Genomic DNA, 14,136 nt, shown 5'->3' with positions numbered 1-14,136 from the left:
CAGAGTATGGTACTGGAGTTCAAGAAAGGATTGGACAATTTCCTGCTGGAAAAAGGGATAGAGGGGTATAGATAGAGGGCTACTGCACAGGTCCTGGACCTGTTGGGCCGCCGTGTGAGCGGACTGCTGGGCACGATGGACCTCGGCTCTGACCCAGTGGAGGCATTGCTTATGTTCTTAACACATATATACATTGTGGCATAAATAAAAATACAAATACATCCTTGTGAATCTATTTATACAAATAAAGATTGTCTATCCCAAGGTTGATGTGGTTTGTTCCACTCCCCATTTGTTCTTCTGTTGTTTGATTTTATGTGGGGGGGGGTTTGTTCCTTTTTCTTCTGCAGGTGTGCTAATGGCAACATTAGTGCATTGCCATTAATACAAGAACTGGAAAATTGTCCACTTTACTGCTGAGGTAAAAACAGCCTTAGCATGTCAGTTTTTCACACATCTTAGTAAAGAGACACCTGATTTAATAGTATGTTCAGAGACAATTGCTCAAGCCTGCCACTGCAGCAGATGAGGGGAAAGTTGCTTCCAAGGGTGAAACCCCATACAGGCTCCAACTTGCATACCGTCCTTCTTTCCTCCAACCTCCTCATACTCTGGTAATTCAGAGGTGGGAGTGAGGTCTATACTGTCCAATACCACATATGCTGTCCCAGCTGGATTACTGCAACTCCCTTTAAGTTGGCCAAACTCTACTCTACTGAACAAACTACAGAAGATTCAAAACACAGCTAACAAACTAATATTCAAACTAAAAAAAATTTGACTCCGTCTCACCTTACTATAAGAACTTACACTGGCTACCTGTCAAAACTCATACCACCTTCAAACTATCATGCAAATTGTTCCAAATTCTATCTGCAAAAACTGCTGAACCACTCAAACGTATTTTCATCAGTTCCTGGTCAACATCAACCAGAAAACTAGAATTGCTTCAGCTACTCCTTCATTCTCCCAAAGGGCTTAAATACAAATGCACATTCAACTCACTCTTCACTTACTTTGGCACCAAGACCTGGAACAACCTCCTGATATCAAGATGGAAACATTCTACAACAGATTCTTTAAAAAATTTAATAAACTCTCTTCTTTGAAAAGATACACAACGTAGACAACTAACTTGAAATACCTAATGTCATTAAATCACATACTCAACTCAAATGTTAAACCAATGCAGTTATAGAACGCCTATTCTCCCTCCTCATTACTCCATTCAAAACTCAGCCCTCCTCAAACTGCTAAAATATAGTATATTCATTCTGCAATTCGTTACATTGTAAGTTGCCTTGAACCTGTTTAGGCACATCGTGACTCAGAAATACTAGATTAGATTAAATTAGGTCTAAGAGATGACATCAAAAAATAATAAACACGCTTACATGAAAAGACTATAAAGAAATCAAGAAAAACTTTCAAAGAGATTTTAGTTCATACTATCATATATGAAGGTTGTGCTCAAAGACATGGAGGAAAAAGGGGAACTAAGGGCTCCTTTTACGAAGCTGCGTTAGCGGTTTAACGCACATAATAGCGCACGCTAATTTGCCAGCCGCGCTAGCTGCTACCGCCTCCTCTTGAGCAGGCGGTAGTTTTTCGGCTAGCGCAGGGGTTAGCACACGCTAAAAAGGTGCGTGCGATAAAGCCACCAACACGGCTTCGTAAAAGGAGCCCCAAGTCACCAAAAAACCTCACCACCCAATCACTGTAATACTTCCAATTCACAAGTTAATATTACTGTGCAATGCATAAAAAATAAATAACACTTATCTTATTAAATAAATAAAGTTCTTTGGCCTCGACGTGTCACGTTTCATTATTTCTTCAGGAAGCCAAGTGAAACATTCAAAAGACAAAAGTCTTTTATGCTAGGTATGAGTCTCTATAGAGCTCAAAAACTGGAGTTATTTTGGGGGGGACTTAGTTCCCATTTTTCCTCCATGTTTTTCTTGATTTCATTAGTCATTTCATATAAGCGTGTTATTATTTTTTGATTGAATTTTTCACGCTTTCCTTTTTGGGATTGTTTTTCCTCCGTTTTTTGTTTTTGACCAAGAGATGACATGGCATAAGAAAAGAGAGGAAAGTGGTTGCATGGAAAGAAGAGGAGGAGAGGAGCAAGAAGGAGTAGTAAACGAAGGAAGGGGTAAGTTGCAAAGGAGAGGAGAGTGGATTGAGAAGCACGGAGAGGAAGGGCAGACATGGGTAAGAAACAGGAGCAATGGGAAGACGAAGGGAAGTCGTGTGCAAGAGTGTATGCAAGTACACGAGGAAGACAGTGTGCCGCATTGTACACACGCCTCACAAACCACACTCCCACACATCTGAACACCCTTCATTGTTCAATCTTAGTACCCACACTTCTCATCCACCTAAAATAATGGCAAGACACAACACACACACACACACACACATTTAAAGTTAGCATAAAGCACACACATGCCTAAAACAACTGTTAACATTCACATGTATGTAAGTCATGAAATCATACAGTAAAACATGCTTTTGGAGTTCTTATTTAATTTTAGAATTGTTTCCCATACTTTAGGTAATTGTCAGCGACACATCCGGTATTACTCAATAGACATATTTTCAAAACATACAGAATGACAAAAAAAAAATCCTTTTTTCAATAAGGTCATTTGGGTCTTCATTGGATATGGCTTTTAATAAAGGTTTTTAATCAAATTGTCTTATCACATTTTCTCCCCTCTTTTGGATGAATTGGACGCTTCAAAGTTTACTACACCGTGGACCTTCAAATATGGAGTTAATTTAGAATAGTTAAAATGTAGCTATCATTTCTTAATAGCCAAGCAAGGGAGTTCCTTTTCCCGCTGTCGATAGCTTAGGCATTTGTCTTCTGTCTTATTGATAGCTAATAATTTCCCAAGCATGCTTTGGAAGCTATGAGTCTACTAAAGCCAATAAGAAATAAAGCACCAGTGTTTTAAAAAAAATCACTTCAGAAATTATTCCTGACAGGTATGCCACAAATTTTCTAAGTAAAAAAAGGTGTGAAAAGCCACAATCCAGCTCTGTCACTGTGGGGATGCTTTTAATTTTTTGAAATGTGCAGAGGTGGTTTTAAAAGATTTCTTTAAGTCCTTACACTAGCCTTTGTATCTGACTATAGGTATCATAAATGTGCCTGAAATAATTGAAGCTCATAAATGAGTAATTAGCATGGAGATTGGAGTTTTATTTAAATCATAAGGAATTACTCATGAATTATACAGCAATTTCACTAATTTGATTAACTCAATTATCAGGTTTTTTTAAATAAATTATTAGCTCCACAACTCCAAATACCCTGACCCATGCTACATGAATAAAAACATTATGTAACTGCAGATTTAAAAGAGGAAAACATTTTGACTATTATACTAAGCAAAGCTTTAAATATATGAAAATTAAGAAACAAAATCCTGAGTTGTATCTCCTAATACATTTATATAATAGATTAATTACTAAGCTCTGACATGATTTTTGCCAAAATTCAAGCCAATAAAGATTTTTTTAGGTCCCCAGTTAATCCAACTTCTGATGTTTAAATAGGAAAAATTAATGATTGCACAATGCCAGCCATTTTTTCAGTGAGATTGCTTGGGGAGGCGCATAAGAGGATTTATCCTGCCCTGACTCACCCTACTGGACCAAAGTAGGCCTGGGAGAGGCCTACACTGCTTCTCTGAGGCAGGGAGGGGACACACAGTAATTCTACAGCTGGCTGACAGCCAGGACAGGTCCCGACACTTCACCTTGGTGGAGGGAGGGATCGTTCCCGTCACAGCTAGGCTTATCACACCACTGGACCACCAGGATTTAAGTTGGACTCAAATATAAACTGAGACCCCCATTTATGGGCCATTTTTGGGCCCATAAATCTTGGTTTATATTAAAATATACATGGTATATACAAGTAGTCATTTTGTACATGGGGAAATGAAGGGTTAAGAACATAAGATTTGCCGCTGCTGGGTCAGACCAGTGGTCCATCGTGCCCAGCAGTCCACTCACGCGGCGGTCCTTAGGTCAAAGACCAGTGCCTATTTGAGTCTAGCCTTACCTGCATATGTTCTGGTCCTGCAGGAACTTATCTGACCTTTTCTTGAATCCCTAAAGGGTGCTTTCCCCTATAGCATGTAGCATCATTTCACAGAAACTTGAGGGGGGTACATAACAAATCTTTCAAATTAACCCCCCCACCCCCTTTTACAAAACCGCAGCAGCAGTTTTTAGCACAGGCCGACGGGCTGAATGCTCCACTCTCCTGACGCTCCTAGGAACTCTGCGCGTCGGGAGCAGCACGGAGCATTCAGCGCACCAGCCTATGCTAAAAACTGCTGCTGTGGTTTTATAAAAGTGGGGGGTTAATTTGAAAGATTTGTTATTTACCCCCTCAAGTTTCTATGAAATGATGCTACGTAAATGGAAGAATGAGTGCAATAGAATACAATGAATATTTGTGACAGTATTTATTATTAACAAGCATAAGATTTTATCATCTATACAGGTCAAAATTATCAGCACTAACATTAATTCGAGCATTCTGTTTGTGAAGGCTGGAAATAGGCAGCAGCTCGTCAGCTACAGCAAGCACCGTAACGCTGCTCTGAGCGCCATATGTGAGATCTCAAAGCTTACGTAGACTGTAAACCTTTCTTCCTCTTGATAAAACGACTCAGCTACTTTAATGACTCCTCTTTCTGTGCCACCATATTATTTGCAGACTTACGCCTTTGCTAATGCCATCTGCAGATGCCACCACTTCACAGACTTTTAAGCCACCTAGCAGCAGAATACGCACCTTGGGGGTAATTTCATAGAGCATCTTCCCAGTGTAAAAGCATGTTTTACATGCAGGGGGAAAGCTGTTGTACAGCTGTGTAGCAGAATATGCAGGTCCAAGTGCATGCGCTGAAAAGGGCAGGCTTTGTTTGACTTGGTCCACATGCAGGCAATTTCAGGGATGGTGTCATGGGAAATATGAAGTATACAGGTATGCACTTATGAGACAATTTTACAAATGGGCACCTCTAATCAGGTGTCTGGATGGGATGGGCTGTTCTATAAAAGAACTTAGGGCTCCTTTTATGAAGGTGCGCTAACGTTTTTAGAGCATGCACTGGATTAGGAGGCGGTAGCGGCTAGTGCACGCGGCATTTTAGCCTGCGCTATTCCGCACGTTAAGGCCCGAACGCGCCTTCGTAAAAGGAGCCCTTAGACACCTGCTTTCTTTTATAGCAGTGTCTCTCAAACTATTTTAGCTCTGGCACACTATAGGAGGGAGCAAATGCTTTTCACAAAATTCTAAAATTGCAAAACCAACAAAAAAAATTAAATTTGAAAGTTATGTATTTAAAGTTATTTAAGCTATAAATGGGTAATTGTAAAAACAGTGAAACTAAAGTAGATACGAGCTAATCAATGCGATGGATGTGCTACATTTTCAGTGCAAGTGAGCTCAAAATGCGGCTCGATAGTCAACAAGCAAAACACGCATTTCATCATCCACCATCTGCAATCGTTCTCATGTATTTTTTTATCTAATTTCTGTCGGAGCTGAAAGTCCAAGTTCGCAAAGATAAGAAGATTCAAATGGTAACAAAGCCTTGATTGCTTAACTACAGCATAAAAGCTAAAACTAAAACTATAATTACTTGCCTTTCGTTTTCAAGGACCAATTACGTCAAAGAATGATGCTTGTCTGGGCGGTTAAATCCTTACGTACCCAGATGCTCATAACATGACAGACTTTTGCGTACATGACATACATGTCATTTATTCTAGTGTATACTTTACGAAGGGAAATTTTAAAAAATAAAGTAAAATTCTGGAATCTCTCATGGCATACCTGAAATCTCTTCGGGGCACACCACTGTGCCATGGCAGATAGTTTGAGAGACACTGCTTTATAGAATGCTAGCGTAATTGGGTATTAATGGGGTTGATGTTCAACGTAATTTAAACAGCCGTATATGGCTCCTGGCCTTTTAAATCGCTTGTCTGGGGCTAACTGGGCATATTCAGCATAAAATACCCAGCTATCACCTACACTGAAAGCAGCTACTTTGTGGGCATTCTGGGGGCAAAGGCAGCACATACCTGGTTCAGTGCCAGTATTCAGCAAATAGGACTGCATAAAACACTCCCATCTTTTTGTGGTTCATTATAGCCGGCTAAGTGCTGAATATCACAACTTAACCAGCAACGTTTTATCTGGCTGCGTATGCCAAGTTATTCAATACAGTTGCCTGGACATAGCCCGGCACTGAACCAGTAACACTGGTGGCAGACAAAAAAAAGATGTTGGTCACCAATAGTTTCAAGTTTAATTTTATTTTGATATACCGCCTATCTACCAGTCTAGGCTTAAAAACAAAACAAAATTATCAATGATCCAGACAAATACACACGCAAAATATCTGTCTCATTAAAAAAAATTGAAAAAAGCCCACCCCGACGAATGCAGCACTGGGAATTCCCCCTCCCCCCATGCTAGCAAAAATCAGCAGGAGGGATGCCCATATTCATTTTTGACTTCTTTCTCTCAAATGCCCTTCTTTGTCTTCTTTCTTAGTATATAGATCCTTCTACTGTTAATGCTCTTCAGAACTTTTCTTTGTTACTCCTTTCTTTCTGTTCTCCAAGTTTCCATCTTTCCCCTTTGCAACCCTTCTTTTAAGCTAAAATGGTCAGATTCCTTTCCACTCTATTCCAGCTAACAATCCACTTTCATTTGTTTCATTTCTAATATGAACATAAGAACTGCCAAACTGGGACAGGTCGAAGGTCCATCAAGCCCAGTATCCTGTTTCCAACAGTGGCCAACCCAGGGCCCAAGTACCTAGCTAGATCCCAAGTATCTGACTGGTTCTCAGTGCTGCTACCCTATGGGCTCCTTTTACTAAGCTGCGATAGTGGTTTTAGCGCGCGCTGAATTGCCACGGGTGCTAGATGCTAATGCCAGCATTGAGCTGGCGTTAGTTCTAGCTGCATAGCGCGGGTTTAGCGCTATCGCAGCTTAGTAAAAGGAGCCCTATATGTTCTTCATCTGAGATACAGATCAGGTATCTTGGGCAAATATGTCAAATAGGCATATCACAAACACACACACACACACAGAGACTTAGGGGATAATTTTATAAGGGATACCTGCGTAAAAGGCCTCTTATAAAATTACTTCACATGTAAAAGTATGACAGTGCAATTAGATGTCTACTTGTACATAACTTTAGAAGAGACATGTTCAAGGGAAGAGTTTGAGTGGAACGCAAGTGGAATTGTGCTGTATATATATTGTACATATTTTAAATGCTAATATTTAGCATCCATTGTTTCTTATAGATTATCTAGCAGACATGGAGGAGTTTTCTGTTTCTTACATCTAATTTTTCAAGATCTTTATGGGATCAGTCCACCATTTTAAATCTGTACAATTTCACTGCCATTGCAGGCTAACTAATAACTTAAATTGTATTCTTTGCTGGCAAAGCACTTTTCAATGTAAACAGAACAAAACAGTCCCACTAAAGGGTCAAGACAAGGAAAACGCAGTGGGAATGACCTAGGCCTAGGTGTATTGCTGCTTCGCTCTAGAAGTCAAGTTTGAAAGTGTACGCTTCTTCACAAATGTATTCTGTTCTTCTCTTGACTATTCAGTGTCTTCCTCACCATCTGTATTCTGTAATTCGCTGACCATCCAGCCCCTTTGATGTAAAATGTTCAAGTAACCTATTTGTAACCTGTAAACACTGATTACTCAGTGACTTCCTACCTGTTCTCACATTGTAATTCGCTGACTGTACAGCTCTCTTTCACCGTAAACCGCCTAGAAGTCGCAAGATTATGGCGGTATAGAAAAAAATAAAGTTATTATTATTATTATTATTATTGGTATTCGCTATTTATATACACAAGTCTTGTTAGTTTTGTAATAGTGTTGTGGACTCCTGAAGAAGGCTTTAGGCGAAGCACAGCCCATGTTGGGGCTGTTGTCTGACAAGCTTTGTTTTTTGTTCCACATTCAACAACAATTTGTTATTTCTATAGCGCTGCCAGGCGCACGCAAGCGCTGTACACATTCACGCTCCGATAAAGGATTTGCTATTGCCATCCTGTTCCATTTGCATGGTAATTCCCAAAGCATTTTTCAGTATCAGTTTCACTTTTCTATAGTATTAAACTAAACTAAACCTTAAGTTTATATACCGCATCCTCTCCATAAAGATAGAGCTTGGCACGGTTTACAGGAACTTTCGTCTGCTCCTATTTATATATACTTTTTTGCTCAAGCTCAGTTATCTGTTATGTTTTCACTTTTGTTTAGTTTTCTATTCAAGAAAACTTCACTGATATCAGATTAACCTTTTCCAAATACAGAAAAAACAAAAACAAGTTAGAAAATAGAAATGCACAGACAGAAATAATTAAACTAGAAATCTTGAGGAGCCAGAATCTGTGTGCATTGCAACAACTGAGATATATATAGTGACAAACACATTTCTTTCCAAACAGAGCAAAGTACACACTAACTTGTACAGCACCCATTTCTGCTGGTCATTCCCTCCACAGTCCCCCACCCTATCCGCCTCATCATTTCCCTTCTAATTCCCTACCTGTGCAACATATTTACGAGTAGATTCATCCTTTTGTCTTGTGTGTCTGTCATAAGTAGACAGTAAGCTCTATAGGGCAGGGACTTTCTCTTGCATGTTTAATGGACAGCACTGCGTGCATCTGGTAGCACTATAGAAATAATAAATTATTGTTGTCTACGACGTACTGCAGTGAATGTCACATTTAAAAGTCCTAGCTATACATGTCACTGTAACCTGCTTATATTGTATGGTGAGCTCACTAAAACCCACCCAAAACCTACTGTGCCTACATAAAGATACCAGCTGCAGACATAAGGACTATTGTAGTGGTATACAGGTGGGTACAGTATGTTTTGGATGGGTTTTGCAGGGCTCACCATACAATATAAGCAAGTTATAGTGACATGTGTATCTGGGACTTTTAAATGTGACATTCACTGCAGTAAACCCTAGAGTGCCGTTCTACTCTGCTCAGATATCTGTGTGGCCACTGTTTTGAAAATGGATATTTTCTCTACTGGCTTTCTGGAAGTCTTTCCCAAAACATCCAATCTCAGACTTAGACGTCCTATCGAAAATGCCCCGTATAATGCATTGACTATTTTTAACATTTACACTTCACACAGTATGTGACATAAAAATCCTATTCTTCCCTAGCTTTTAGCAGGAGAGCAAAGCTTATAGCCCAGAAATGATTTATTTGACCACAGATGTCCTACATATGAGTATTTGCTAAGAAAATGCTTTTAACTCCTGACTCCCACTCACTTGTAAAGCATCCTTGACTATTTTATCATCCCCTCTCTGAGAAACTCTCTAACCTCCCACTTGTCCTGTTTGTTTTAATTAGATTGTAAGCTCTACAGAGCAGGGACTGTTTCTTTAATGTTTAATGTATATTGCTGCGTATGTCTAGTAGCGCTATAATAATGATAAGTAGTAGTAAGTAGTAGTAGTATCCTATATAACTTTTGCCAAAGATGGGTCATTGTCATTGATGTCACTACTAGGGTCGGGATCTTGTGTGGTACCGGGTGAGTGGGCGTGCCTGCCCATAGGAGATGGTAACCTCAGGGCAGGATTAATCAATAGGCCAAGTAGGAACGTGTCTAGAGCCCGAAATGGTCAGGTGGGCCCGATGAAGGAGCACACAAAAAGAAAATCCAACGGAATCTGCAGTAAACAAACAGCAAGCAAAAACAAAAACAAAAACTGCAGACCATGTGCAAGAGGTAGGCACTGTTTATTACAATATTAATGCAGTATGGTGAATATACCACCTTATTACCAACCAGGGAACCCAACACGGTCCGTGTTTCGGACAACTCCTTCCTCAGGGGTCCGTGGTGGATAAGGTATATACAAACCGCATTGACCAAATCAAACAAGTGCCGTTCCGGCTCCAAAGTACAGTGCAGCACTGCGTTGCTATCGCACGATGAAGGAGGGCATCAACATTGTTTATTCCAAACGGCGATGGGCCCCTCCAGCATCGATTGGCAACACGGGCCCCCTCCCCTGATCGGCAACGTGCCCCCCCCCCCCAGTCGACGGAAAGTACTACAAGCAAGCAACGCGGGTAAGAAAGGCAACGGGAACTGTAATTGTGGAAGCGGTGCTGCTTGCCCAAAGCTTCCCTCTGACGCAGCATCCTGTTTCCGCCTGGGCGCATGGTGGGGTGGGGCGGTGCAGGGGGCCCAGTGTACTTGTATGCCTAGGGGCCCTCGACAAATTAATCCTGCCCTGGGTAACCTAGACGCCCTCCTGGGGCCTAGGCCTGCCTTGGAGCCTCTGGCGCATCTCCTGAATGCCATACAATTGCACCTACTGGCTCAGCTCCTGTATCAATTCCTCTACTCCTTGATCTGTTTCACTGGTTGCAGGTGCTCTCTGCCTGCGCTTTGCTGATGCAGTCAGCACTGGAGTACTTATGGGTCATTTGCTACTCATAAGAACATAAGAATAGTCTTACTGGGTCAGACCAATGGTCCATCAAGCCTAGTAGACCGTTCTCACGGTAGCCAATCTAGGTCACCAGTAACTGGCCAAAATCCAAAGAGTAGCAACATTCCCTGCTACCAATCCAGGGCAAGCAGAGGCTTCCCCCCAAGTCTTAATAACAGACTATGGACTTTTCCTCTGGGAATTTGTCCAAACCTTTCTTAAAACCAGCTATGCTATCAACTCTTACCACAACCACTGGCAATATGTTCCAGAGCTTAATTATTCTCTGAGTGAAAAAAAATTTCCTCCAGGAGGGTTTAAGGGGAAGGCAGAGTTAAAGACACAAATTTTCCCTGTCTTCTCAGCAGCCTGGAAAAAACACAATTTGAAGTATCTGTATACAAATGCTAGAAGCCTAAAAAATAAATTAAGAGAGTTACAGTATATAGCTCTGAATAGGCATCTCAAAGACCTGGTGGAAGGAGGACAATCAATGGAACACTGTGTTACCTGGGTACAAATTACGAGTAAGGATAGAGTAGATCAGATTGGAGGGGGGTTGCGCTATATGTTAAAGAGAGAATTGAATCAAATCAAATAAACATTCTGTATGGCATAGATAGCAGTGTGGAATCCTTATGGATAGAAATTCCATGTGTGAAGGGAAGGAATATAAAGGTAGGGTTATACTACCATCCCCCGGGACAAAATGAGCAGACAGATGAAGAAATGTTTTCAGAGATTAGGAAAGCTGGAGAAATGGGCAACGATGTAATAATGGGTGATTTCAATTGCACTACAAGTCAAAAAGGAAAAGAGTATGTATAATCACTAGATCACTGCAATCATACTCTAAGGGCTTCTTTTTCTAAGGTGCGCTAGCGGTTTTAGCGTGCACTACAACACCGCATGTGCTAAACGCTAATGCCTCCATCAGTTAGCGCGTGCTAATCTTTAGCATGCACTAAAAACGGCTAGCGCACCTCAGTAAAAGGAGCCCTAAATCTATACTATAGGGAACCATCCATCCGTACACACTCACACACAAACCAAGCACACAGAGCAGAGAAAATAAAAATGAAAAACGGGAAAAGAGAATAAATGGAGGAAAAAAAACCCTCAGTCGGGCTTCACTGGTTAAAAAAAACTCCACTTATTCTCATGTATTGTTTCAATGCTCAATATTCCAGTGCTTCTGGGTAAAGCACAAAAGGTGCTATATAATCCAAAAACTGGTTCAAGACGGTGCAGTAAATCCAGACAGAGGTTCCACCTACCCCGAACAGGGGCACCGAAAAGGGGCACTAAAGACACAGTTCCACCAGCAGCAAAACAAACTTAGGAAAAGAAAAACAAGTACTTAGCTGCCGTAATCACTGAACTGGCGCCTCAGCCTCGCACTGCATAAACGAGGCCACATGGTGCACTCTCACAATAATGGTTATTTCTGCAGCTAAGTAAAAAGGGGAGGGGATTTAGTCTTTCTTTGTGGCCCTTTTACAAAGCTGCAGTAAGCACAAATGCACACTTTCCCACTGTAAAATCTGGTATACCACAGGGTACTCTGAGGCATCTCATGGTAATTTTGCCATGTGTGCACTACCCATGTGCTAAGGAGCAGGGGGGTATGTCTGGGGATGGAGATTGGGCATGTTCTGCACCAATGAGTTACCAGAGCTACATTCCCACATTAACCAATAAGCACAAGTTTAGCACATGAATGCCTACCACCTACATAATAGGTGGCGGTAGGGGTTCATGCACTAATGGCCCCTGATTGGCTCAGATTCCTAAGGCCCTTCCCTTCCCTTTCCCAGGATACAGAGAGAGGAACCTAAGGCCCTAATTGGTCTGACTGAGCCTTAAGCCCCTCTCGTGCATCACATGATACACCAGGGAGGGAAAGGCCCACCATTTTGGACTGGCTGGCCTCGGAGCAGGAGGGAACAAACATCTCTCCTGCTCTCAACTTCTCACAAAGGTATGGGATGGTAAGGGGGGAGGGTGTGAGGGGAGGTTCGAGGGAGCATCCGGGGGATGGAGAGGGGAGGAATGGTTTGGGGGGATGCCTGGCATGGGAGTGGGCATCTCTCCTGCCAACTTTTGCTGCTGCTGTGGGATCTCCTAGTGCCGGTTTGAGGGGGGATCTTTGGGGAGGGTCATCATTGGTGGGGGGGGAGGGGGGCTGGTATGGCATTTGTTTCATATGGGGCAGATATTGTGCATGTTGGAGACCCAGCTCATGGGTTCCAGCAGTATGTGGAAGCCAGATAAGTGAGAAGCCAGCCTCAGTGCTTCGATCTCTACAGGGGGGAAGTCTAGCTAAAAGTAGCCTTGCCTCCAGAGAAGATTTAAGGGCTGTGATATGGCACCAAATTTGTCTTTTGGTGATCCCCAACCACCTAATCAAATCCATCCAACTTGGAGGATTTTGGCACCAGAGGTGACAAATATGGGCAGTAAAATGAAGCCTTAGGAGAAAAACTGTTTAAGGTTAGGATTTGTTCTTGCAACAGTTCTGTTCATTTTTCATAAAGTACCTTGTCATCCCATTGGAAAAGTAAAATTTGAGTTTGAACTGTTAAAATACTTTGGTGTGGTCTCCTTTTTTTAAAAGACGTGAGAGTGAACGGTCAGGTGTATGCTTGCTGCGGCCTGCCAGCCTGGAGGTTGGTCCCAGCCCCTGGCTCCAAACTAAATAAATTCTATATGGGCTCTTCTCCAGCTACAGGATAAAAGAGGGGTTACATTTCCATTATAGAATAGGATCCTACTACACAACCACCGGCATCTAACTGGGAGTACCTGGTTAAAGAATTACCCCACATATGGGAGGGGAAGGAGCTTATAGGAATCAATCCAATGGGACATATAAAGTTATAATACAAAATGTAATGCAAACTGTGAAACAGGATCTATAAGATAGGATATAGAGATATTTTAAGGCAAAATAGTTTTATTGGTGCTTATGAGCCATTCATATATTCTGATCCTCAAATTTTATATAGAAAATGATATTGAGGGATGCCATGTAATATATGTTTTTAATGTTCTAGAAATTCTAAAACTAAGAAATATAGAGGGGCAAAATCAAAATAAATGTCTAGGTCAAATATGGTTGTATGGTGCTAGATGCCTAAATTCGGCAGTGGGAAAATGTCCATTCTCTATAAATATGTCTAAGATATTTTTTTTTTTCAAAAATCATCTATCTGAATGTCCAGGCTATTGTTCATCCAGACCGCCAGTACATCCATCTTTATACCATATTTCTGACCAAAATTTTGTCCAAGTCCCAAATCCCCAGAACAAGACCATTTCGGCATGGGAGGGGCCAATCTTGAAATGGACTGGCTACCCAGACATGGTAACAGAGCAGTGGGGCATCTTACAGGGCACTGCTATGAACTTCACAAAAAGGGTGCCATATAAACATGTCACCAGAATTTCCTTATAGGTCATGGTGAGCCCCCTAAAACCCACTATACTCACCTGTCTACAACCTCAATAGCCTTTATGGCTGCAGGTGGCACCTATGTGGCAGTAGAGTAGGGTTCAGGAGGGTTTTGGGGACCGC

Source organism: Geotrypetes seraphini, chromosome 5, assembly GCF_902459505.1.
Source record: "Geotrypetes seraphini chromosome 5, aGeoSer1.1, whole genome shotgun sequence".
Taxonomy (NCBI): domain Eukaryota; kingdom Metazoa; phylum Chordata; class Amphibia; order Gymnophiona; family Dermophiidae; genus Geotrypetes; species Geotrypetes seraphini.
The sequence above is the reverse complement of the archived record's forward strand: the minus strand, read 5'-3'. Positions refer to the sequence as shown.